At 45.0% G+C, this 24,110-nt stretch overlaps 1 long non-coding RNA gene across 1 annotated transcript; it reads right to left on the bottom strand.

The window, feature by feature from the left end:
- Positions 1 to 8,484: 8,484 nt before the first annotated feature.
- Positions 8,485 to 8,898, bottom strand: LOC134988355 (uncharacterized). The gene is made up of 3 exons (XR_010193845.1): positions 8,805 to 8,898; positions 8,621 to 8,722; positions 8,485 to 8,538 (listed from the first exon to the last, which is right to left on the bottom strand). It is a non-coding gene; the product is annotated as an uncharacterized LOC134988355 (long non-coding RNA).
- Between the last annotated feature and the right edge of the window lie 15,212 nt (positions 8,899 to 24,110).

The raw sequence follows: 24,110 nt of genomic DNA, 5'->3' as shown, positions 1-24,110 counted from the left end.
AATACTAACTTTTTTGTTCCTTTTTCCCCGCATGCAATTTCTACCCATAATGTCTCAACAGTGTCTACAGTCCCCTCCTGAATATCTTCCCATATATTAGGTTTTAAAAACGGCTTTACGTACAGACACACCCCTCCACCCTTTTTATTTAGTCTGTCTCTCCTAAACAGTGTATAGCCCTCTAGATTGACTGTCCAATTATGAGATTCATCCCACCAAGTTTCAGTAATGCCTATAATATCATACTGTTTGCTTGCTGCAAGTATTTCTAGTTCACCCTTTTTACCAGTAATGCTTCTGGCGTTTACATACATACAACTAAGATAAGTATTTTCCCTTGCGTTAGGGACATCTTTCACCTTATGTGGCAAGGATGACCTGTAATCGTCATTGGTTAGTGTTTTGGTAAAATCCCTTTTAGTACCCATGTTAGTAACCTTACTGCCTGCTCTTACCCTCCCCCCAACTTCTCCCCCATTTCGTTTACTACCGCCATCCCCACTATTCTCACTGCGTGACCCGTAGTTTCTAGCTAAACCCTCCCCCCAGGCTCCTAGTTTAAAATCTCCTCCAACCTTCTAACCATCCCAGCACCGCTGCCCCCTCCTCAGTCAGGTGCAATCCGTCACGACAAAAGAGATGGCGCCTGACTGAGAAGTCCGCCCAGTGTTCCAGGAACACAAACCCCTCTTTCCTGCACCAATCCCTAAGCCACACATTTACCTCCCTAATCTCCCTCTGCCTCCCTGGACTAGCGCATGGCACGGGTAATAATTCCGAGAATATTACCTTAGATGTCCTTGCCTTCAGTTTCTTTCCTAAGTCCCTATAGTCTTTCTTAAGGACATCCCACCTTCCGCTAACTTTGTCATTGGTGCCAACGTGCACCAAGACCGCCGGGTCTTTGCCAGCCCCTCCCAACAATCTATCTACCCGGTCCGCGATGTGCCGTACCCGAGCACCCGGGAGACAACAGACTGTACGGCGATCACGGTCCCGGTAGCAGATTGCCCTATCTGCCTTCCTGATGATAGAATCCCCTACCACCACCATTTGACTAGGTACCTCTCTATCTTTTATCCCAACCGCGCCAGAGGGACCGCACCTCTGGATGCTAGAGGGAGCAGTCTCCTCCGGCACCGTCATTTCTTCACTATCATCCTCCGATTCCTTGTCCAATCGGGCAAATTTGTTCGGGTTTGATAGTTCGGAGATGTCGTGCCTCCCCCTCTTTTTCTTCCTTCTAACTGTGACCCAACTGGCTACCTGATCATCATCCTCTTCTACCAGTGACCCCTCCGCAACTCCTCCACCGTTCTGTCTAAACTACGCTCGAGATTGTGAATCTCCCTCAGTCGCGTAACGGTTTGCTCTAGATCAGTTACCTGGGCTTCCAGGGCAACCGTTCGCACACACCTCATGCAGATGTATTCACACTGGGCCGGTAGCTCCAGGTGTGCATACATCTTGCACGACATGCACTGAGTGAGGTCCTCAATCACAGCCCCTCCCATATTGTTTGCAAGGTCTAACTCCCTGTTACACTCAAAGAAAAAGCAGCAAAAATAAAAAATAGAAGACAAGCAATATCACTTATACAATAATTAAGCTGGCTTATACTTATCTATCTTTGTGCGGTTCTTGGTCCTTCACTTTTATGCAGCCGTAGTACTCTCTCCTGCGGCACCTATACTCCACTTAGCAGTTGCAGTTGTTCCAGCTCACTGCTCCTCCTTTTCACTCGGCTTCCAGCTCCTGCTAAGAAAAAAAAAATGCCCCTCACACCCGCACAATCACAGCCCCTCTGCTACTCCAAGTAAGAGACCCTCTCACTCACTCACAAGGTCAGCCCCTTGCAGCCTCACCAGAAGTTTAATGTTACTGTAAATGTGTGTTCCTGATTGTGTATTATAAAACTCACCTTTTTCTGTATTCTAACTCACCTTTTTACTGTTTACAACTCACACTTAGAAATCCCAGCAGCACTTGGAAGAGACCAGCCCCACAGAGCAGGCTCCAAGAGTCTAGTCACTGCTTATATAGGCTCACCCAGCTGCTTCAATCAGCCCCTCCCCCTCCTGATTACTCCTGATTACTTACACCTGAGTTAACCCCTCAGGCTATCACCTCACACTTTATTGGGTTTTTTTATTTTTTTCCCTCCAAAAAAAAAAAAAAACCCAGTACAGATATATTAAAACAAAAATAAACAGTATAGATACAAACAATCAGAATCAGATTACTTTCTCTCACAAAATTACTATCCCTATATGGATAGACAGAGATTAATCAGAGTTCACCTTTTTACTGTTTACAACTCACACTTAGAAATCCCAGCAGCACTTGGAAGAGACCAGCCCCACAGAGCAGGCTCCAAGAGTCTAGTCACTGCTTATATAGGCTCACCCAGCTGCTTCAATCAGCCCCTCCCCCTCCTGATTACTCCTGATTACTTACACCTGAGTTAACCCCTCAGGCTATCACCTCACACTTTATTGGTTTTTTTTATTTTTTTCCCTCCAAAAAAAAAAAACCCAGTACAGATATATTAAAACAAAAATAAACAGTATAGATACAAACAATCAGAATCAGATTACTTTCTCTCACAAAATTACTATCCCTATATGGATAGACAGAGATTAATCAGAGTTCACCTTTTTACTGTTTACAACTCACACTTAGAAATCCCAGCAGCACTTGGAAGAGACCAGCCCCACAGAGCAGGCTCCAAGAGTCTAGTCACTGCTTATATAGGCTCACCCAGCTGCTTCAATCAGCTCCTCCCCCTCCTGATTACTCCTGATTACTCACACCTGAGTTAACCCCTCAGGCTATCACCTCACACTTTATTGTTTTTTTTTGTTTTTTTCCCTCCAAAAAAAAAAAACCCAGTACAGATATATTAAAACAAAAATAAACAGTATAGATACAAACAATCAGAATCAGATTACTTTCTCTCACAAAATTACTATCCCTATATGGATAGACAGAGATTAATCAGAGTTCACCTTTTTACTGTTTACAACTCACACTTAGAAATCCCAGCAGCACTTGGAAGAGACCAGCCCCACAGAGCAAGAGACCAGCCCCACAGAACATCTTCAGAAGGACAACATATCCTAGCATGCCCACACTCCCTGAAAGCCGCCCTTACTAAATAAGGACAAACAGGTTTGTTTAAATCCAATAAACATTTTGTGAGTGTAACTTTCACACCTCAAATCATTGTGTCGTTAGGCTGGCTAACAAAGTGAAGCATGTTATTTGAAAGTGCAAACATTATGAATACACAGGCACAAGTGTAAAAGACCAACAACATACTAAACTCTATTTCCCTATAGATTGTAAGCTTGCGAGCAGGGCCTTCCTACCTCTATGTCTGTCTGTTTTTACCCAGTTTTGTTCTATTACTGTTGTTCTAATTGTAAAGCGCAACGGAATATGCTGCGCTATATAAGAAACTGTTAATAAATAAATAAAATAAATAAACTCCACTCAGGTATAAATGTTACCCAGAAAACCTAGCACATATAAACACTGTTGTCCTAGCAACCCTGTCGACCGAATGAGTGTCGACCTAGAGTGGTCACACAAAACATTGCACACATAAACACTGTACATATAATGACACTCTCAAAAATGTAAATGCAACATCTAGACCATGATGAAGAACACAAACCTTTTTCCTTGGTGCAAGATTTCCAACAGTACAACACTGCATTTTTTGTCTTTGTAAGTGTAAGTAGGTAATCATTAATGTTAAAATGTTAAAACACTTACTTTCTTCACCAACATGAGGACTCCCCGAAGCTTCCACTGGTGCTTCTTCTGCCCATTCACTGGGTGGGGAAGGCGGCTGGATGGGGGAAGGCGGCTGGATGGGGGAAGGAGGAGGGATTGGGGAAGGAGGAGGGATTGGGGAAGGAGGCTGGATGGGGGAAGGAGGAGGGATTGGGGACGTAATTTCAGAGGGTGGGTCTGATTGAGAGGGCGAGGGGGGCGGAGAGAGTGTTTGGGCAATAGAGGGTGAGGGGGGCTGAGAAGGGGACTGGGAATGAGAAGGATAAGGGGACTGGGAAGAAGAGGGGGCCTGAGAAGGAGAATGAGAAGGGGGCTGAGAAGGAGAAGGAGAGGGAGCCTGAGAAGTGGACTGGGAAGGACAAGGAGAAGGGGACTGGGAAGAAGAGGGGGCCTGAGAAGGAGCATGAGAAGGGGGCTGAGAAGGAGAAGGAGAGGGGGCCTGAGAAGTGGACTGGGAAGGAGAAGGAGAAGGGGACTGGGAAGAAGAGGGGGCCTGAGAAGGAGAAGGGGAGGGGGGCTGAGAAGGGGACTGGGAAGGAGAAGGAGAAGGGGACTGGGAAGAAGAGGGGGCCTGAGAAGGCGAAGGGGAGGGGGGCTGAGAAGGGGACTGGGAAGGAGAAGGAGAAGGGGACTGGGAAGAAGAGGGGGCCTGAGAAGGAGAAGGGGAGGGGGGCTGAGAAGGGGACTGGGAAGGGGAGGTGGACTGGGAAGGGGAGGGGGGTTGAGAAGGGGTCTGGTCTGGCCTCCCTGCAGCAGCTTGCCGTTGTGGTGGTCCTAGAATGACATATGTATTTTATGTGGTGTTGCCTGATAAATTTAAAAAGCAACATTAGTAAATTACACTGTTCTGTCCCATGTAAAAGACACAGGGCTCACATTATTTTGTTTGGCTAATTTTTAATCTGGTGATGTTGTCCATAGCAACCAATCTGATTATACGTAACATTTTTTAAGCTCATTACAGAATCTATTCTATTTGCTCATATTGATTGTTATAGGCAACATCACCAGATCTAAAATCAACCCACCTTATGAAATTTACACCACTGAGCAAGTTATTTGGTACAGTTTACAGCCTGTGTAGCAATTCTGTACAACAAAATGCACTTGTTTAGAATAACTCTGCTACAGTCAGTACTGCTTGCCCTAACCACACACACTGTCATATTTATTTAACTAGTTCAGTCAGTGTGGCAATTTAGACACTATCACTTAGTGTAATTTTTCAAAGTTTAGGCTAATATTACTTAGTGTAAATTTGCACACTTTATGCTAATATTCTCTGTGTTATGTAATGTATTTTACTTACTGCGTCCACGCAGTTGCCGGATTTGCTGGCGGAGCTCCGCCAACAGTTCCGGCGTCCGCCTGCGGAGATCACTCCATCTCCTCTCCAACTGTATGATGGTCCGCCTGCTGCGGACGCGCGTCCTCAGTAGGTGGCGGACCTCCGCGTAGGCCTCGCGCTTTACCCGATTAGGTACAAAGCGCCCTACGCGGCCTACGCGGCGGTCCATCACCGCCACCAGCACGCGGAGCTCACGCCGAGTGAACGGTGCTGCACGCATCATGGCAATGGCGTTTTCCATATTTGGGCATATATTTTTCTATCTAATTTTTGTCTTGTCTTCTCATCAAACAGGAGACCGTGGATATCCTTGCACCCCCTGGCTCATGACTCCTTACAGTAAGCCCAGGCCAGGACCACAGACGGCATTTAACTCCGCGCTTACTGCCACTAGACAGCTGGTGGAGTGCACGATTGGTGTCCTTAAAGGACGCTTTCGTGTGCTCCACCGCACTCGTGGCGACATCATGTATTCGCCGGAGATGGTAAGTAAAATAGTGGTCCTGTGCGCTATTCTACATAACATCGCTGTAAGGAGTTGCGTTGAGCTTCCTCACACAGAGGAATTGCCAGATGAGGAGCCAGGGGTTGGGCGGAGATTCGGTGGGGGGAGTGTTTCCCGGAGGGGAAGCGAAGTAAGGGCACACATTGTGCAAGAATATTTCAGGTATAGTGTTTTTTTTTCAATATTTGAATTTTTAAAATAAACACTGTCTGTTTATGTTCATTTTGCTCTGATGTCATTTATGTAGCTATTGAAAGGTCATTGTGTAATTGTTTTGGTGTGTGTGAATATATTATTAGTTGTTTCTGTAAATAATCAAACATGTTAACCTTACAATGTTTGTATTCTTTGTAAAATATTGTTAAGTTGTTTAATTGTTGTATTAACTTTTTTTTTGTCTAATCCTGTTTTCCAAAACAAAAACACAACATATGATACTAAATGTTGTCAACTTTGTAACTGTGCAGCTGATTGTTCATACAAAATGTGGTGAGTACACTGATTGATTATAACTTTTAAGTTAAAGTGTGTGTGTGTGTGTGTGTGTGTGTGTGTGTGTGTGTGTGTGTGTGTAATTGTGAGAATAGGTTCGTTGATTATCATGCTCTTCTGCGACTGCGAATTTCCGCTATAGCGAACGAACCCCTCTGCTCTTCACAGCACTGCAGACATCAATAAAGTTTATTCAATGCACACATCAATAAAGTTTATTTAGATGACAGCATAGATTTTCCACCAATCACATGCCAACACACACTATAAATTTAAAAATATTATTGTAAGTAAATAAACAAAAACACTCACCCAATAACCACATGTCTTGTCTTTCCATCGATCTTAATCTGTGCCATATCCCTGATTGTCTAATGACATGGGCATCATGGGAGTTCCCCGGGAACTTAGCATTCAGGGACAGGATCTGGAGGGATGGCCCACAAACAACCATTACATTCAGAGAATGAAACAGTTTCCTGTTTCTATAAATTTCTTCATTATGTCTTGGTGGTACAATAGCTACATGTGTGCCATCCACAACCCCAATAACATGTGGGAAGCGACTACCACCTTCCTCAAATTGCCGCTTCACCACATCTAGGGCCCCAACATCCAAAGGCATAGCAATAAATTGCTTAACGCGCTTAATAAAAGCCTGGCTGACACGCCGCAGGACCTTACTGAACTGGCCCTGCGACATGCCAACCAGATCGCCCACAACATGCTGGTATGAACCAGTGGCCACAAAATGTAACACAGCAAGGAATTGTGTCAATGCTGGTATTGCTGTAGGATACCTAGTGGATTGTTCTAGATCACTCTCTATTATGGAGAGAGTGTCTAGGATTAGATGAGGTGGCAGCCTATATCTGCGCACAACCACATCATCAGGCATCCCAAAAAGGAGGACACGGGTATGGAAAATTGGTGGCCTAGCACGCCTCCGTTGCCTTGGATGATGAGGAGCCGGTTGCGGTTGGAGGGCTTGCAGCGGTTGGGGTGGGAGTGGTTCCGTGGGTTGGGGTGGGAGGGCTTCAGCTGCCACATGAATGGACATCACCATCTTAAAATGAAGGTAAGAATCAATTTATTTCAAAATAAACATTGTCAGCCATAATCAAAGTCAAAGTGTATGGGTGTTAACTTACTGGAGGAGCATACTCCATTTCTTCAAGAATAAAATACGGGTACAAAACAAAAAATTGGGAACAAAACAAAAAGAAACCTTTAGCTAATTTTTAACAACATAGGTTAACATCACTAAAAAAAAATGATTTGAGATTTGAAACATACCCATATAATAACTGCCACAATATATAATAAAACAACTAAGTATGAATAAAGTTTTTTTAAAAGCAAATCTTTATATTTTAAAAAATTAACAAGGTGGTCCTTTAGTAGCTAATACAGCAAAAATCAGCCCTACTTTGTCAAAAGTAAATGCTTTCTAAACCAAGAAATAACTCCTACAAGAGAGAGAAATGGACCCAAATAATAAAAAAAAACACTTGCTACAAACACACTCCAGGACACACAGGGAATGGCAACTCACCTGCTCCAGATATAAAAATTCAAATGTGTAGAAAATGTAAAGCAAAAATCCACCTACTTGGCACAAAACAAAAGTGAGGAATGAAATCCCACAATGAGACACCTACAAGAGACACAGAAGGAGTCTAAGAGAACATATAGACAATTACAACAAACAGCAGCACACACAGGGAATGGCAACTTACCTGCTCCAGATATAAAATTCAAATGTGTAGAAAATGTAAATCAAAAATCCGCCTACTTGGCACAAAACAAAAGGGAGGAATGAAATCCCACAATGAGACACGTACAAGAGACACAGAAGGAGTCTAAGAGAACATATAGACAATTACAACAAACAGCAGCACACACAGGGAATGGCTACTTACCTGCTCCAGATATAAAAATTCAAATGTGTAGAAAATGTAAAGCAAAAATCCGCCTACTTGGCACAAAACAAAAGTGAGGAATGAAATCCCACAATGAGACACCTACAAGAGACACAGAAGGAGTCTAAGAGATCATATAGACAATTACAACAAACAGCAGCACACACAGGGAATGGCTACTTACCTGCTCCAGATATAAAAATTCAAATGTGTAGAAAATGTAAAGCAAAAATCCACCTACTTGGCACAAAACAAAAGTGAGGAATGAAATCCCACAATGAGACACCTACAAGAGACACAGAAGGAGTCTAAGAGAACATATAGACAATTACAACAAACAGCAGCACACACAGGGAATGGCAACTTACCTGCTCCAGATATAAAAATTCAAATGTGTAGGAAATGTAAATCAAAAATCCGCCTACTTGGCACAAAACAAAAGTGAGGAATGAAATCCCACAATGAGACACCTACAAGAGACACAGAAGGAGTCGAAGAGAACATATAGACAATTACAACAAACAGCAGCACACACAGGGAATGGCTACTTACCTGCTCCAGATATAAAAATTCAAATGTGTAGAAAATGTAAAGCAAAAATCCGCCTACTTGGCACAAAACAAAAGTGAGGAATGAAATCCCACAATGAGACACCTACAAGAGACACAGAAGGAGTCTAAGAGAACATATAGACAATTACAACAAACAGCAGCACACACAGGGAATGGCAACTTACCTGCTCCAGATATAAAAATTCAAATGTGTAGAAAATGTAAATCAAAAATCCGCCTACTTGGCACAAAACAAAAGTGAGGAATGAAATCCCACAATGAGACACCTACAAGAGACACAGAAGGAGTCTAAGAGAACATATAGACAATTACAACAAACAGCAGCACACACAGGGAATGGCTACTTACCTGCTCCAGATATAAAAATTCAAATGTGTAGAAAATGTAAATCCAAAATCCGCCTACTTGGCACAAAACAAAAGTGAGGAATGAAATCCCACAATGAGACACCTACAAGAGACACAGAAGGAGTCTAAGAGAACATATAGACAATTACAACAAACAGCAGCACACACAGGGAATGGCTACTTACCTGCTCCAGATATAATAATTCAAATGTGTAGAAAATGTAAAGCAAAAATCCGCCTACTTGGCACAAAACAAAAGTGAGGAATGAAAACCCACAATGAGACACCTACAAGAGACACAGAAGGAGTCTAAGAGATCAAACTGTGCAAACAATATAACATACACAATGTAAAGTACAGGTCAGAAAAAAACAAATATGGCATACTAAACCATTTAAATAACAAACAGATATTCTCCAAAATACATAAACCCAGTTTCATTGCACCACCATACATACTTGGCTTGATAATTGACTAATGTAGGAATACTCCCAAAAGAAACTTAGCCAAAAAAGCGCACTACGCTATACATGTTAAAAGCTAATAAACGGACATCTGTCTGCAAGACAATGCTAAAACTACTCACTCTGCAAAGTTGGGCAAAAGACGACCACCTTCTCTGTAAACACACAGCAAACACACAGCAGCTTCTTTCATCATACACCCACTCACACAGGCTGCAAACCATGCTCTTAAATAAGCAGTACAATCAGTCACACAATTAGCATAATTTACACCTGTGTGAATTAACGCTGCGCACGTAGCTATAAATACCTACACACCTGTGCGTACAGAACATGTCATTACCAACATGGCTACTCGTGAGGATTTTGCAGCAGAGATGGACCGCTTGAAGCGGGAGCAGGCAGAATTGGCTCAAAGACGTATCGCATTGCGTCAGCGAATGCTGGAATCCGCCTCTGCGGAATGTGAAGACGCAGGACCCAGTACTAGAGACATTCCAGCTTCTGAGACCCAGCAGTTAAGCAGGGTTACCCTGCCAGACAGACATACTGGGGAAACTGAAGGAGATTCAGCATTAGCCGCACAACCACAACATACAGAAGCTGCTAGTGACGAGGAAGATGGTGAGGAGCAACAGGAACAAAGCTCACAGGCTACTTCAAGGTGCAAAAAAAGACAGCCCGCATTCACTAAGAGGGAGTTGCGTGTTTTGGTCACGCAGGCCATGTCAAAAATTCATAGAGGACCGAAAAACATGGGTGCTGCTACGAAAGAACGCATCTGGAGGGACATCACTCATTCTGTCAATGAAGTCGGCTATATCGTCCGAACATCATAGGAAGTTAGACGACGGTAAGTGTATATTGGCAGTCCATTATGTGTGCTAAGTATTTGTCAAAAGCTAGTTACATGTGATGTTGTCTATAGCAAACAAATGCATAACATGTGTCCTATATATTAAAGCCTTTATTTTTAATACTCTACCTTGCCCCTATTTTTCCAAACATATGTAGTTGGGCCGACTTCAAATCCCGCCTGAATGGCAAGAGGGCTGCGGAGTGGAATGCCTCGAGGGCTACAGGGGGAGGACCATCTGTCGCTGTGGAGTATACAGAGTTGGAGGAGATAGCGATGGACTGTGTCAGTTATGAGGAGGGGACAGGGGTGTCTCATATGGACACGGACCTGCCTGAAATCCTGACGGCACATGACTTGCCAGGTAAGTTTACACACATATTTTTTAATGTTTAAAATTATAAAAACAAAAGTCTCATATTGTTTTTTTCTACTCTTTTTCCACACATTCTTCTATTTGCTTTGCACATAACACAGCACAGGGGGGTGAGCAGGTCGAGTCACAGGAGGGTTATGTGGCTGAGGCTGAGGTGGAGGGACCTAGTGGGTCTGGTAGTGTGGGACCCCAAATCCCACCTATCCAGGTTCCAACTGGCCCACCCACCCAACCCTCTGCTATCCCGGAGATCCTGCTTGAAATAGCTAGGTATGGTGAGAGCCTAAATGCATTTCAGGACAGGATGATCCGGGAGGTAAGCCAGATAGCTGTCCGGCTCACTGAGCACAGAACCAGTGTGGAGCAAGGTGTTGCTCAACTCTGCCAAGGTCTGGCAGAGATCAGGCAGGGACAAGATCATCTTGCCTCCTCATTCCAAAGCCTTGCAAATAACATCTTGCAAGGGCTCCAGGCCATCGCTGTCTCCCTTGCCCACAGTGGCAGAGAGCCAGCCACATCGGCTCCCTCCCCTGCCCCTGCCCAGGAAGAACATCCCACTGGGCAGGGCCCACGAAGGTCGCTCCGCAGACCAAGCCAAGAAGAACAGCATCAGGCGGGGACAAAAAAAAGAAAGTGATGTCTCTCCAGATGGGCAGCACCCATGTTTTTCATGTTGTCTCTATGTTTTTTTTGTGTTGGCTTGTGTGGCCAGAATGGATAACTCCCTCTTATAGGCCCTACACACTGGCCGATTTTCTGAAAGATATGAACGATCTCGTTCATAAATGAACGAGAACTCGTTCATATCTTTCAGTGTGGAGACTCCAGCGATGAACGATGCGCGGTCCCGCGCTTGTTCATCGCTGGTCTCCCGTCGGCTGTGCATGCAGGCCAATATGGACGATCTCGTCCATATTTGCCTGCACTTCAATGCAGCCGCGTGACGGGGGGAGTGAAGAAACTTCACTCCCCCCGTCACTGCCCCCCCGCCGCCGGGTCGCTCGTCGGCCGTATCGGCCGTCGGGCACCTCGGCGATGCATCGAGATATGTGTAGGGCCCCTTAGTGAAATGTATTATATATGTTTTGATATATTGTAGCCTGTGAGCTTTTTTTCCTAAACACCAGAGCCATCTTCCTCTTCCTAGTGTGCTGTGTATTGTTGTGTTTGTGTGGTGGCTCATGAATCTTTCTCAGTTGCCCAAATATATTTGTCTGGCAGGGTGTTTACACCATATTATTTATTTGCAATTACATTATGATTTTGTCAGAAGCTGGAGTTTCCCTAGTACTGAGTTCTGCTATGTCATTTGTGTCAGTGGCATCTGCTTGCTGCTTGGTCCATCTTTGCCTGTGATACTCACCTGTAGCCATGTTGTTTTGATCCCAAAATATATTACATCAGTAATAAAAAAAAAAAATTAATTTAAAAATTTGTGTACTTTCTTAAAGTTAATGCATTATGTTAATCTTAGTCCAGGAAAGTTTAGCAAAGCATATAGACACTTGGGGAACAAGGGAACAATCTTAAAAAAAATACAAGCATTGCATCTTTAAAAATGCAACAGGTATGCCTTGCACCATACTTTAATGTCCATATTCCAAAAATAGTCACAACTCGGGATTTGATTTACTATGGGCAACAGGACATAATTTTAAACATTGCCAGATATTCTAACCAAATAAAAAAGTTTTATTTATGCAAAAAAAAAAAGAGTGTATGCTGCATTATGTTGGTCCTGAGATTTGGAATATACAAAGGTTACATTTTATGTAGTTTAGATGTTGCTGATGTAGTTTATAAATTTGGTTAATTTCACTTGTTTGCATTTGGTAGTAGTACACACATTAAAACATGCACTTAACAACAATGTTTAGCCAAACACTTGGCCCTAAATAAAAACCTTATTTGGCAGCGTGACAGATTTATAGGTGCTTAGAATAAACATGTAATGTGTCCACACAATTGCTGTTTGCAGTACCTCAGCATAGCAGTGTTTAGCAAGTAATTGGACAACAGATGAATGGGCTCTCCAATTAACTGCTAATTAGTGCATACACACTTGTAACACTACTCCGCAAATGCAGAGTAACTGCAGACCTACTCGGCTGCTGCGTAAAGATTGCAAGGAATTGCTATGTTAGGTTTAACAGCAACAATGCATTTATACGAAAAACACGCCTACTGCTAGTTGCATACTCCCACACTATACGCCCACTTTTACGCCCATGTCGGAAGATTGCGAAGTCGCGCCTCTGTCACGCCTTCGCCACTCCCCGTTTTCGTTTCTGTGTAACGAGCAATTTCCTTTGTAGTATTTCTGCACAAGTGTCGCTTCGTTATGCTCGCGCATGCGTATTTCCACTTTTGCGCATGCGCGTTTTGTTGATTTCGGTCCGTTTGCGATGCGATGATTTTCTGTGAACAACTCGGAATGAGGGCCATAGTACGTAAACAGAGTTACACAGAGATGGCTGCTGGATCATCCTCCCAATAGGAGTGGGCATCGGGGACTAAAGCATCCTGAGGTTGACATCAGCTTCTGCAACCAAAATTGGCCCACTGAAATGAATGGGTCCATTACTTAATACAGTACATGGGGAAAACTAGTGTTTCTGAACGTTTAACGGATCCATAAGGTATAATGAATGTGCCCCGTTGTGGTCTGTAAATAGTGGAAATCGGATCAGTGACTGAGGATTTAGGAAGCTGGTAGACTACATCCGGGCAGTAGAGGAACGGGCTGGGCCCAGGTACTTTTCAGGGGGCGTGGAATACTCATGGGAGGCGTGGCCCTGCACACTTAGAAAAAAATACAGAAAGAATAGTATTTTAAGTGCCTCCCTGGCAAAACTGAAGCCTGGCACACAGCACCGTGTGCTGGGCTGAGGAGAAGAGCTGCAAGTGCTGCAGCCAGGTAAGGGGGCTATGGGGACTTGGACCCCCTGCCGGCCCCTCCATCAGGCCTGGGCCGAGATGTGCAGCTGGCACTTTTCGTGTTTTGTGTTTTGGTTTTGGTTCTAATTCTCCGCTCGTGTTTTGGATCTGGATTGGTTTTGCCAAAACCACCCTTTCGTGGTTTGGTTTTGGTTTTGGATCTGGATGATTTTTGGAAAAAAAACATAAAAACAGCTAAAATCACAGAATTTGGGGGTAATTTTGCTCCTACTGTATTATTAACCTCAATAACATTCATTTCCACTCATTTCCAGTCTATTCTGAACACCTCACACCTCACAATATTGTTTTTAGGCCTAAAAGTTGCACCGAGGTAGCTGTATGACTAAGTTAAGCGACACAAGTGTGCGGCACAAACACCTGGTCCATCTAGGAGTGGCACTGCAGTGTCAGACAGGAGGGCAGATATAAAAAAAAGGCCCCAAACAGCACATCATGCAAAGATGAAAAAGAGGCGCAATGAGGTAGCTGTGTGACTAAGCTAAGCGACACAAGTGTGCGGCACAAACACCTGGCCCATCTAGGAGTGGCACTGCAGTGTCAGACAGGAGGGCAGATATAAAAAAAAGGCCCCAAACAGCACATCATGCAAAGATGAAAAAGAGGTGCAATGAGGTAGCTGTATGACTAAGCTAAGCGACACAAGTGTGCGGCACAAACACCTGGCCCATCTAGGAGTGGCACTGCAGTGGCAGACAGGATGGCACTATTCAAAAACTAGGCCCCAAACAGCACATCATGCAAAGAAGAAAAATAGGTGCAATGAGGTAGCTGTATAACTAAGGTAATTGACAGAAGTGTGCGGCACAAACAACATGGGACGTTCTGGAATTTGCCCAGATGTAATACACGCAGAATATTGGTGGCACAGGAGAGCAAATTCATTTGGATAATAATAACCCTTTTATTTGGAGCTATTATAATAATATGCAGCACAGGCAAGTGTACCCCTACACCACACAGGGCAAACCCTGTAAAAATGATTTGGATAATAATATAAGTAATGTATATAACCCTTTTATTTTGAGTAAATAATATACAGCACAGGACACCACCACTGGACTTATGGCAGCACAAAACACCACCACTGGACTAATGCAGCACAAGATAGCGCCACTAGACTGGACTTATGCGGCAGTACTCCTGGACTTATACAGCAGTACCCCTGGAGTTGTATGGCAGTGTCAGACAGGATGGCACTTTAAATACTAGGCCCCAAACAGCACATGATGCAAAGAAGAAAAAGAGGTGCAAGATGGAATTGTCCTTGGGCCCTCCCATCCACCCTTATGTTGTATAAACAGGACATGCACACTTTAACAAACCAATCATTTCAGCAACAGGGTCTGCCACACGACTGTGGCTGAAATTACTGGTTTGTTTGAGCCCCTACCAAAAAAGTTGCAATCAATATCACCTTGCACAAATCCTCCAATTCCTCACCCCTTTCACTGTGTACATCCCCCTCCTCACAGAGTATTAATTCGTCCCCACTGGAATCCACCATCACAGGTCCCTCTATACCACAGGTTCTCAAACTCGGTCCTCAGGACCCCACACAGTGCATTTTTGCAGGTCTCCTCACAGAATCACAAGTGAAATAATTAGCTCCACCTGTGGACCTTTTAAAATGTGTCAGTGAGTAATTAATACACCTGTGCACTTGCTGGGTTACCTGCAAAACATGCACTGTGTGGGGTCCTGAGGACCGAGTTTGAGAACCACTGCTCTATACTTTCTTGGGGCAATTGCTGGTAAAGATCGTTCCGGAGGAATTTAAAATTCATTTTGATGAACATCATCTTCTCCACATTTTGTGGAAGTAACCTCCTACGCCGATCGCTGACAAGGTTACCGGCTGCACTAAACACTCTTTCAGAGTACACACTGGAAGGGGGGCAACTTAGGTAAAATAAAGCCAGTTTGTGCAAGGGCATCCAAATTGCCTCTTTTTCCTGCCAGTATACGTAAGGACTTTCTGACATGCCTACTTGGATGCTGTCACTCATATAATCCTCCACCATTCTTTCAATGGTGACAGAATTCTATGCAGTGACAGTAAACATGTCAGTAATCGTTGGCAGGTCCTTCAGTCCGGACCAGATGTCAGCACTCGCTCCTGACTGCCCTGCATCACCGCCAGCGGGTGTGCTCGGAAATCTTATCCTTTTCCTCGCAGACCCAGTTGCGGGAGAAAGTGAAAGATGAGCTGTTGACGGGTCACGTTCCTCTTGACTTGACAATTTTCTCACCAGCAGTTTTTTTGAACCTCTGCAGACTTGTGTCTGCCGAAAAGAGAGATACAATGTAGGCTTTAAACCTAGGATCGAGCACGGTGGCCAAAATGTAGTGCTCTGATTTCAACAGATTGACCACCCTTGAATCCTGGCAAAGCGAATGAAGGGCTGTATCCACAAGTCCCACATACTTTGCGGAATCGCCCCATCTTAGCTCGTCCTTCAATTTCTCCAGCTGCTTTTGCAAAATCCTGATGAGAGGAATGACCTAACTCAAGCTGGCAGTGTGTTATGAGCCACGGCTGTGGCTCAATCATATGTTTCATTTTGGTTATGTATTTTATGTTATACTACTGTTTATGTTCCCCGTGGGTGTCATGGGGTGCTCGGAGCTCACCCTTAAGGAGAGGATACTGTTATGAACCACAGGTAGTGGTTCATTCCTATTTTATGTTATAGTTCTCTTGCAGGCCAGGATTTCCTTTTGCTCTGGTTTAGAAGATATTTATTTGCTGTCAGTGGTGAGTCTGTGTAATTGCAGCCTGTTTCCATGTATTTGGTCTCACCTGTCTGTTAATTGCATCTTGTCAGTTTGGAGTCATGCAACGGGGCAGCTGCACGACATAATTAATTAGGCCTCTCTGTTATATGCTGGCTGAGTGCAATTCACAGACACTGGTGATATTTCTAGGTTTCCAGTCTTCCAGAGTGCTTGAGTTCTGAGCTTGTTCCTGCCAGTTCCTGAGCTCCTGTCTAGCAGTGTCTGTCTAGCTGCTTCCTGTGTCAATTCCTGTGTCAGTCCCTGTGTCGATTCCTGTGTCTGATCCCGTGTCCTGCCGTGAAGCGTTCCTGTCCAGAAGTCCTGTGGCTTTGCCTATGCCTGGTCGAGTTTCTGGCTTCTTGGTGTCCACCGGTCTGTCGTTTGTGATTCTGCCTGTCCTCCAGTTCTGAGAGTCTGTGTCAGCAGCATTGGGGGTTCCTGTCCGTTTGCCAGTATTTGTACCGGTTCCGTGAGTAGCGGCTTTGCCGCGTCCGTCGGCCTAGGCCGCTGTATTCCTTGGTTGTATCTGTCACTGGTGTTTTGCAGAGGGTTCTGTTTATGCCGTCACCGCCGGTACACAAAAGTATTGTGTCGGCGTGTGGTCAGCATTTCCTTTGTTGTTCTTTTTCTTTGGCGGCAAGCCGCACATACATTTAGTTTTAGCCTAGTTAGTAGCCCCTGGCTTTGGTTGTTTCAGTTAGAGGGCCCCTTGTTATTACCGTCTCAGTTCACGCTTTGTCTCTCTTTAAGACCTGAGGGGGCATCGGAGTTGGGCAGACCTAATCCGCCCTTCAAACGCGGCTGCCATGGGCCCAAGAAACCATAGTCCTGCAAGCGTGAATTGACAACATGGGTAAAACAACGGAGGTAGGGTGCCAGGGGCTATTCCCGTTCCATTTCACCAAATCCAGTATTACGTCCTGGTGCTCTGGACTCACTTTATAACATCTCCCTTGTTCTGAGCACCAGGAACCTAACATTATCACCAGCCATACCACAAAAAAGAAATAATTTTTTATTTTTTTTTGGCCCAGTCCAGTGTCTAGTCTAGAATCCAGTCCGGTGTTTAGAATCCAGTCCTGTCTAGAATTCAGTGTGCAGAATCCAGTCCGGTGTTTAGAATCCAGTTCTGTCTAGAATTCAGTGTGCAGAATACAGTCCGGTGTTTAGAAATCCAGTCCTGTCTAGAACTCAGTGTGCAGAATCCAGTCCGGTATTTAAAAAAAAAAAATCCAGTTTTGTCTAGTTTAAAAATTCAGTCTTGCCTTGTCTAGTCTTGCCTTGTCTAGTCTTGCCTTGTCTTGTCTAGTTTTAAATCCTCCTATGTCTACTATGCAAGCCCTGCAGGCATCTCTCTCAGCCCTGAACTCTGCTTTCAGTGCTTTGAAACCTGAGCGACTAGAAGTTTTGCAGCAATCCTTAAAGCAACTGCAAAACCTTCTGACTAAAATCTTGCTCATCTTACCAGAAGTCGTTGAGAGTACATCTATCTCTAAAGAGACTCTTGTTCACAGTATGGTGACAAGAGAATCCTCTGGTTTAATTGAAGAGAAAAGGTTTAAAAGTTTTCTGCGGCCCAGGCTCTCAGAAGAGGAGCGTCTGCGTCGCAGAAACTTAAACTTATGCCTATATTGTGGGGGTTTAGGCCACTATCTGCAGACCTGTGAGTTGCGCAAGCCTAAGTGTAGTGACAAGTCTTGCCCTCTGGCCAAGTTGAGTCAGGATACAAGACCTACTCCTGTCTCTACTGTGGCAGAGGTACTTGTCACACAACCCACACTAAAAAGCTCTCTGTCCTATAATTGGGGTCCTTGGGCAAGGGAGCCCCATTATAGATTCAAGAATCAAAAGAGAATGTTTCTCTCCTCTCTTGATTTTCCTGTTCAAGCAGAGTTGCACACCCCTGGAGTGGTGCCCGATGCCCAGGGTCCTGGAGCGGTACCCAATGCCCAGAGTGCTGGAGCGGTACCCGATGCCCAGAGTGCTGGAGCGGTACCCGATGCCCAGAGTGCTGGAGCAGTACCCGATGCCCAGAGTGCTGGAGCGGTACCCGATGCCCAGAGTGCTGGAGCGGTACCCGATGCCCAGAGTGCTGGAGCGGTACCCGATGCTCTAGCTTATAGAGGGACATCAAATATTATAGCTCAGGTTTCCATACCAGAAGGGGTCTCAGAAGCTGTTACCCCAGGTAGGGACTTGAAAAGCGCAACCCCAGAAAGGGTATCTAAAACCATAGTTCTAGAAGGGAACTCGAGAAGCAAAACCCCAGAAGGGATCTTTGAAGTAATATCCCCAAGTGGGGTCTCGAGAGACGCAGCCTCAAAGAAGGGTCTAGAGGTCGCTTCCCCAGGAAAGAACTTAAGAGGCATAGCGTTAGTGGAGGTTCTGAAGGTTATAGCTTCAGCAAAAGTCCCGGAAGTCATAGTCCCGGGAGGAGTTTCAATAATTATCGACTCAGAGAGGGAGGCCAATGGCTCGGTCCCAGTGAGGGAAGCCGATGGCTCGGTCCCAGTGAGGGAGGCCGATGGCTCAGTCCCAGTGGGGGAGGCCGACGGCTCGGTCCCAGTAAAAGAATCCGAGGTGCTGACCCCAGCGGGGTTCCCGAAGGTCACTGCCCCGGGTGGGGTTCAGAAAGTCACTACTCCGGGTGGGGTTCAGAAAGTCACTGCCCCGGGTGGGGTTCAGAAAGTCACTGCCCCAGGTGGGGTTCAGAAAGTCACTGCCCCGGGTGGGGTTCAGAAAGTCACTGCCCCGGGTGGGGTTCAGAAAGTCACTGCCCCAGGTGGGGTTCAGAGAGTCTCAGCCTCGAGTAAGGTCAATAGTGACCAGGTCCTAGCAAAGCACTCTAGTCAGTCAGATGGGAAGGAAACAGATCCTGACTCTGTTGATATCTCAACATCCATAATATTTGATGGGGACTTAGTCCAATTTCTGGCGCTTTACAAACACTATTACATCATTATGTTATCTAGACCATTTCTGGGCATCACTTCAGAGAACCTTGTGCTCTATCTGATTTATTCCTTTAGAGGAGAGCCTTTTGAGTGGGCGACCAGCCTAATGAAAGCTGAAGATCCCATTCTTCAGGATCCCCCAGCATTCAGTGATGCAATTATTAAAAGATATGGTTCCAAAGAAATTGGTTCAGGTTTCTCTAGGTCACTCATCTTGTCTGCTGAGAGTTCACCGGATACTGTAGACTTGGCACAAGAGTCTCAACCCATTGTTTTGACTGCAGGATGTGCTTTTCTCTCTTCTTCTAATAATAGTACTTTGCCTGAAAGTTCAGTTCCCAAGGGTAAGAAACCAATTTCTGATTTGAACACAGCCTTGCTGGGTGGTACCATCAGTTCAGACAATGTTTGGGGAATTACCTTGGTCAGACCTAAAGAGCTTTGTAAAAAGAAGAAGAAGAAGAAGAAGAAGAAGAAGAAGAAGAAGAAATAATTTTTGACTCTTGCCTTGATATATATAAAAAATATATATATTTTTTTTTTCCTTGTCTTGTGTCCAGTGGCCACCGTCAAGGGGAGGGCACTGTTACAAGCTGTTGTTTACAGCTTGTTTCTGTTTTCTTGTTTGTTAGACCAGTGTGTCAGGTTTTTTTTTGTATCCCTTGTTTTGGATAGTCTGAATTTTGGGGTCCTTTGACCCCTCCTCAAGGGGGGGGGGCAATGTTATGAGCCACGGCTGTGGCTCATTCATATGTTTCATTTTGGTTATGTATTTTATGTTATACTTCTGTTTATGTTCCCCGTGGGTGTCATGGGGTGCTCGGAGCTCACCCTTAAGGAGAGGATACTGTTATGAACCACAGTTAGTGGTTCATTCCTATTTTATGTTATAGTTCTCTTGCAGGCCAGGATTTCCTTTTGCTCTGGTTTAGAAGATATTTATTTGCTGTCAGTGGTGAGTCTGTGTAATTGCAGCCTGTTTACATGTGGTTGGTCTCACCTGTCTGTTAATTGCATCTTGTCAGTTTGGAGTCATGCAACGGGGCAGCTGCACGACATAATTAATTAGGCCTCTCTGTTATATGCTGGCTGAGTGCAATTCATAGACGCTGGTGATATTTCTAGGTTTCCAGTCTTCCAGAGTGCTTGAGTTCTGAGCTTGTTCCTGCCAGTTCCTGAGCTCCTGTCTAGCAGTGTCTGTCTAGCTGCTTCCTGTGTCAATTCCTGTGTCAGTCCCTGTGTCGATTCCTGTGTCTGATCCCGTGTCCTGCCGTGAAGCGTTCCTGTCCAGAAGTCCTGTGGCTTTGCCTATGCCTGGTCGAGTTTCTGGCTTCTTGGTGTCCACCGGTCTGTCGTTTGGGATTCTGCCTGTCCTCCAGTTCTGAGAGTCTGTGTCGGCAGCATTGGGGGTTCCTGTCCGTTTGCCAGTATTTGTACCGGTTCCATGAGTAGCGGCTTTGCCGCGTCCATCGGCCTAGGCCGCTGTATTCCTTGGTTGTATCTGTCACTGGTGTTTTGCAGAGGGTTCTGCTTATGCCGTCACCGCCGGTACACAAAAGTACTGTGTCGGCGTGTGGTCAGCATTTCCTTTGTTGTTCTTTTTCTTTGGCGGCAAGCCGCACATACATTTAGTTTTAGCCTAGTTAGTAGCCCCTGGCTTTGGTTGTTTCAGTTAGAGGGCCCCTTGTTATTACCCTGTCTCAGTTCATGCTTTGTCTCTCTTTAAGACCTGAGGGGGCATCGGAGTTGGGCAGACCTAATCCACCCTTCAAACGTGGCTGCCATGGGCCCAAGAAACCATAGTCCTGCAAGCGTGAATTGACAACACGGGTAAAACAACGGCGGTAGGGTGCCAGGGGCTATTCCCGTTCCATTTCACCAAATCCAGTATTACGTCCTGGTGCTCTGGACTCACTTTATAACATCTCCCTTGTTCTGAGCACCAGGAACCTAACACAGTGTCTGAACTGACTTCACATGTGGCAAGTTTGAAGGGTTGGAGAACCTTGCACAAATGGAAATCATTCTCCACTGCGCTTGAGTCAAGTGCATTCCCCCTCCTTTGCCTATATCATAGGTGGATGTATAGGCTTGAATGGCCTTTTGCTACTCCTCCATCCTCTGAAGCATATAGAGTGTTGAATTCCACCTCGTTACCACCTCTTGCTTCAGGTGATGGCAGGGCAGGTTCAGGCATGTTTGATGGCGCTCCAGTCTTTGGCACGTGGTGGCTGAATGCCGAAAGTGGACGACAATTTTTAGGGCCACCGACAGCATCTCCTGCACGCCCCTGTCATTTTTAAAAAAATTCTGCACCACCAAAATAATTGTATGTGCAAAACATGGGACGTGCTGGAATTTGCCCAGATTTAATGCACGCACAATATTGGTGGCGTTGTCCGATGGGGTAAGCCAATGTGCAATGATGTCCCTCAGTTTCCGTAAGAGGTTGTCAGCGGTGTGCCTCTTACAGAAAGCGGTGATATATAGTGTAGCCTGCCTAGGAATGAGTTGGCATTTGCAAGATGCTGCTACTGGTGCCGCTTCTGTTGTTGTTGCTGCGGGAGGCAATACATCTACCCAGTGGGCTGTCACAGTCATAGAGTCCTGAGTCTGCCCTGTTTCACTTGTACACATGTCCGTGGTTAAGTGAACACTGTGTACAACTGCATTTTGTAGGACACTGAGGACACTTTTTCTGACGTCTCTGTACATTCTCGGTATCACCTGCCTAGTGAAGTGGAACCTAGAAGGGATTTGATACTGGGGACACTGTACCTCAAACAATTCTCTAAGTCCCACTGAACTAATGGCGGATACCAGACGCACGTCTAACACCAACATAGCTGTCAAGGCCTCAGTTATCCGCTTTGCAAAAGGATGACGGCTGTCATATTTCATCTTCCTCACAAAGGACTGTTGGACAGTCAATTGCTTAGTTGAAATAGTACAAGTGGTCTTCCAGCTTCACCTCTGGGATTGACTCCCAGCAGCAACAACAGCAGGCGGTACACTCAAGGATCCTCTGGAGGAATTTGGAGGGCATATTCTACACCAAACTGCAATATACAGGAAGAGGGACCCATTAAATGTATAGGACATAATTACAGCTCTTTAGTTGGTGCAAAATGAAAGTTATTTTCATTAACCAGAAGGAATCTACTAATATAAAGTCAGCAGGTAGAAGCCTTCAATATGAGTATTTACACAAAACAACTAGAATACCTCAATCTCAGAATGTCTGCAGCCCAGAAGCCTTCTTTTAGTGATGCGATTTGGTTGTCTATGATGAAATGGGATACAGTCGTTAGGTCGACCCAACTTAGGTCGACCACTGAAGGTCGAAATTTCCCTTAGGTCGACATGCATTAGGTCGAAGTGGCCGTGTACTAGGTCGACAGGTCAAGAGGTCGACATGAGTACTTCACACAAAAAAAAATTCTTTCTTTTTTTGGCTTTTTTTTATACTTAACAATCCACGTGGACTAAGATTGGAACGGTAACCTATGCCGAGCAAAGCGGTAGCGGAGCGAGGCACCATGCACTAATTTGGGTCCCCGTCACTTTACGGAGAAAACCACCAAAAACAGTCAAAAACTTATGTCGACCTTTTGACCTGTCGACCTAGTACATGTCGACCTAACGGCCATATCGACCTAATGCATGTTGACCTAAGGGCAATGTCGACCTTCAGTGGTCGACCTAATGAGCGTCGACCTATGTTGGGTTGACCCAACGACCCATACCCGATGAAATCTTTTGTGTCTGTAAACTACAGTATATACAGTACTGTATGAATCGTTCAAAAAACTCACAATAATATATGCTACAGACCCAGGAAACAATGCAACACAGTTTCCTTTTGACTCAAGAGCTTACAATCTAATTGGTCATTTATAAAAGCATAATGACAAACCAGGGAGAACTATGTGTAATTCTAAGAATGAGTGCACACAGGTTATCATCTAGTGATTCCATTATAGAGGTAAATGTCATTTAGCCTGTGATTTCCGGGCATCCAAAAGTTCCCGGCAAACTGTTTTAAAGGGGCAGTGATTTAAAAGGTAAAACCAAACTCGTTTAGCATTTTAAATGATTGCCTCTTTAGAACATCACAGGCTATTACACTTACCACATAGTCAGAGCCGGCCCCAGGTCTACTTACACCAGGTGCAATAATTTTAGGAGCGCCCCCGCCTTGCCCTTTAAAATCCAACTATTAGTTACATGTGCTGCTGCAGCTCTGTTCTGTCTGCTTAATTGCTGTAGCAGCTGCATGAGATTAGTGATCTTTGAAGGTTTGGCTGCAGAAGGCTGTTGATTGGCTCCTGTTCCCTTTATCTCCTGAACATGCCTTGCACTGCTTGCTGGTCATAGAGTCAGGTTGCAGCGGAAGCCTTTGTCTCTCTGTGTCAAATCCCAGTCCTGTGAGCTCTCATGTTAAAGTGTCCTTGCCAGACCCAGTCCTGTCTGGATCCTGTCTGCCTTAGCACAAGGTGCAGTATGGATTCTTCCACACAATACTTGTTTCTTTGTCTTGTCCATATCTTTGGTCTTTCTGCTTGTTATCCATTATCATTTTATTTGCATACAGCTTCTTCACACATAACCACCACATTTGTCTCTATTACCACTAGAGATGTGCAGCGGGCATTTTTCGGGTTTTGTGTTTTGGTTTTGGATTCTGTTCCGCTGACGTGTTTTGTATTCGGCCGCGTTTTTGGCAAAACCTCCCTG

This window comes from Pseudophryne corroboree, chromosome 2 (assembly GCF_028390025.1).
Source record: "Pseudophryne corroboree isolate aPseCor3 chromosome 2, aPseCor3.hap2, whole genome shotgun sequence".
Lineage (NCBI taxonomy): Eukaryota > Metazoa > Chordata > Amphibia > Anura > Myobatrachidae > Pseudophryne > Pseudophryne corroboree.
This window is presented reverse-complemented; position numbering and strand designations above follow the sequence as displayed.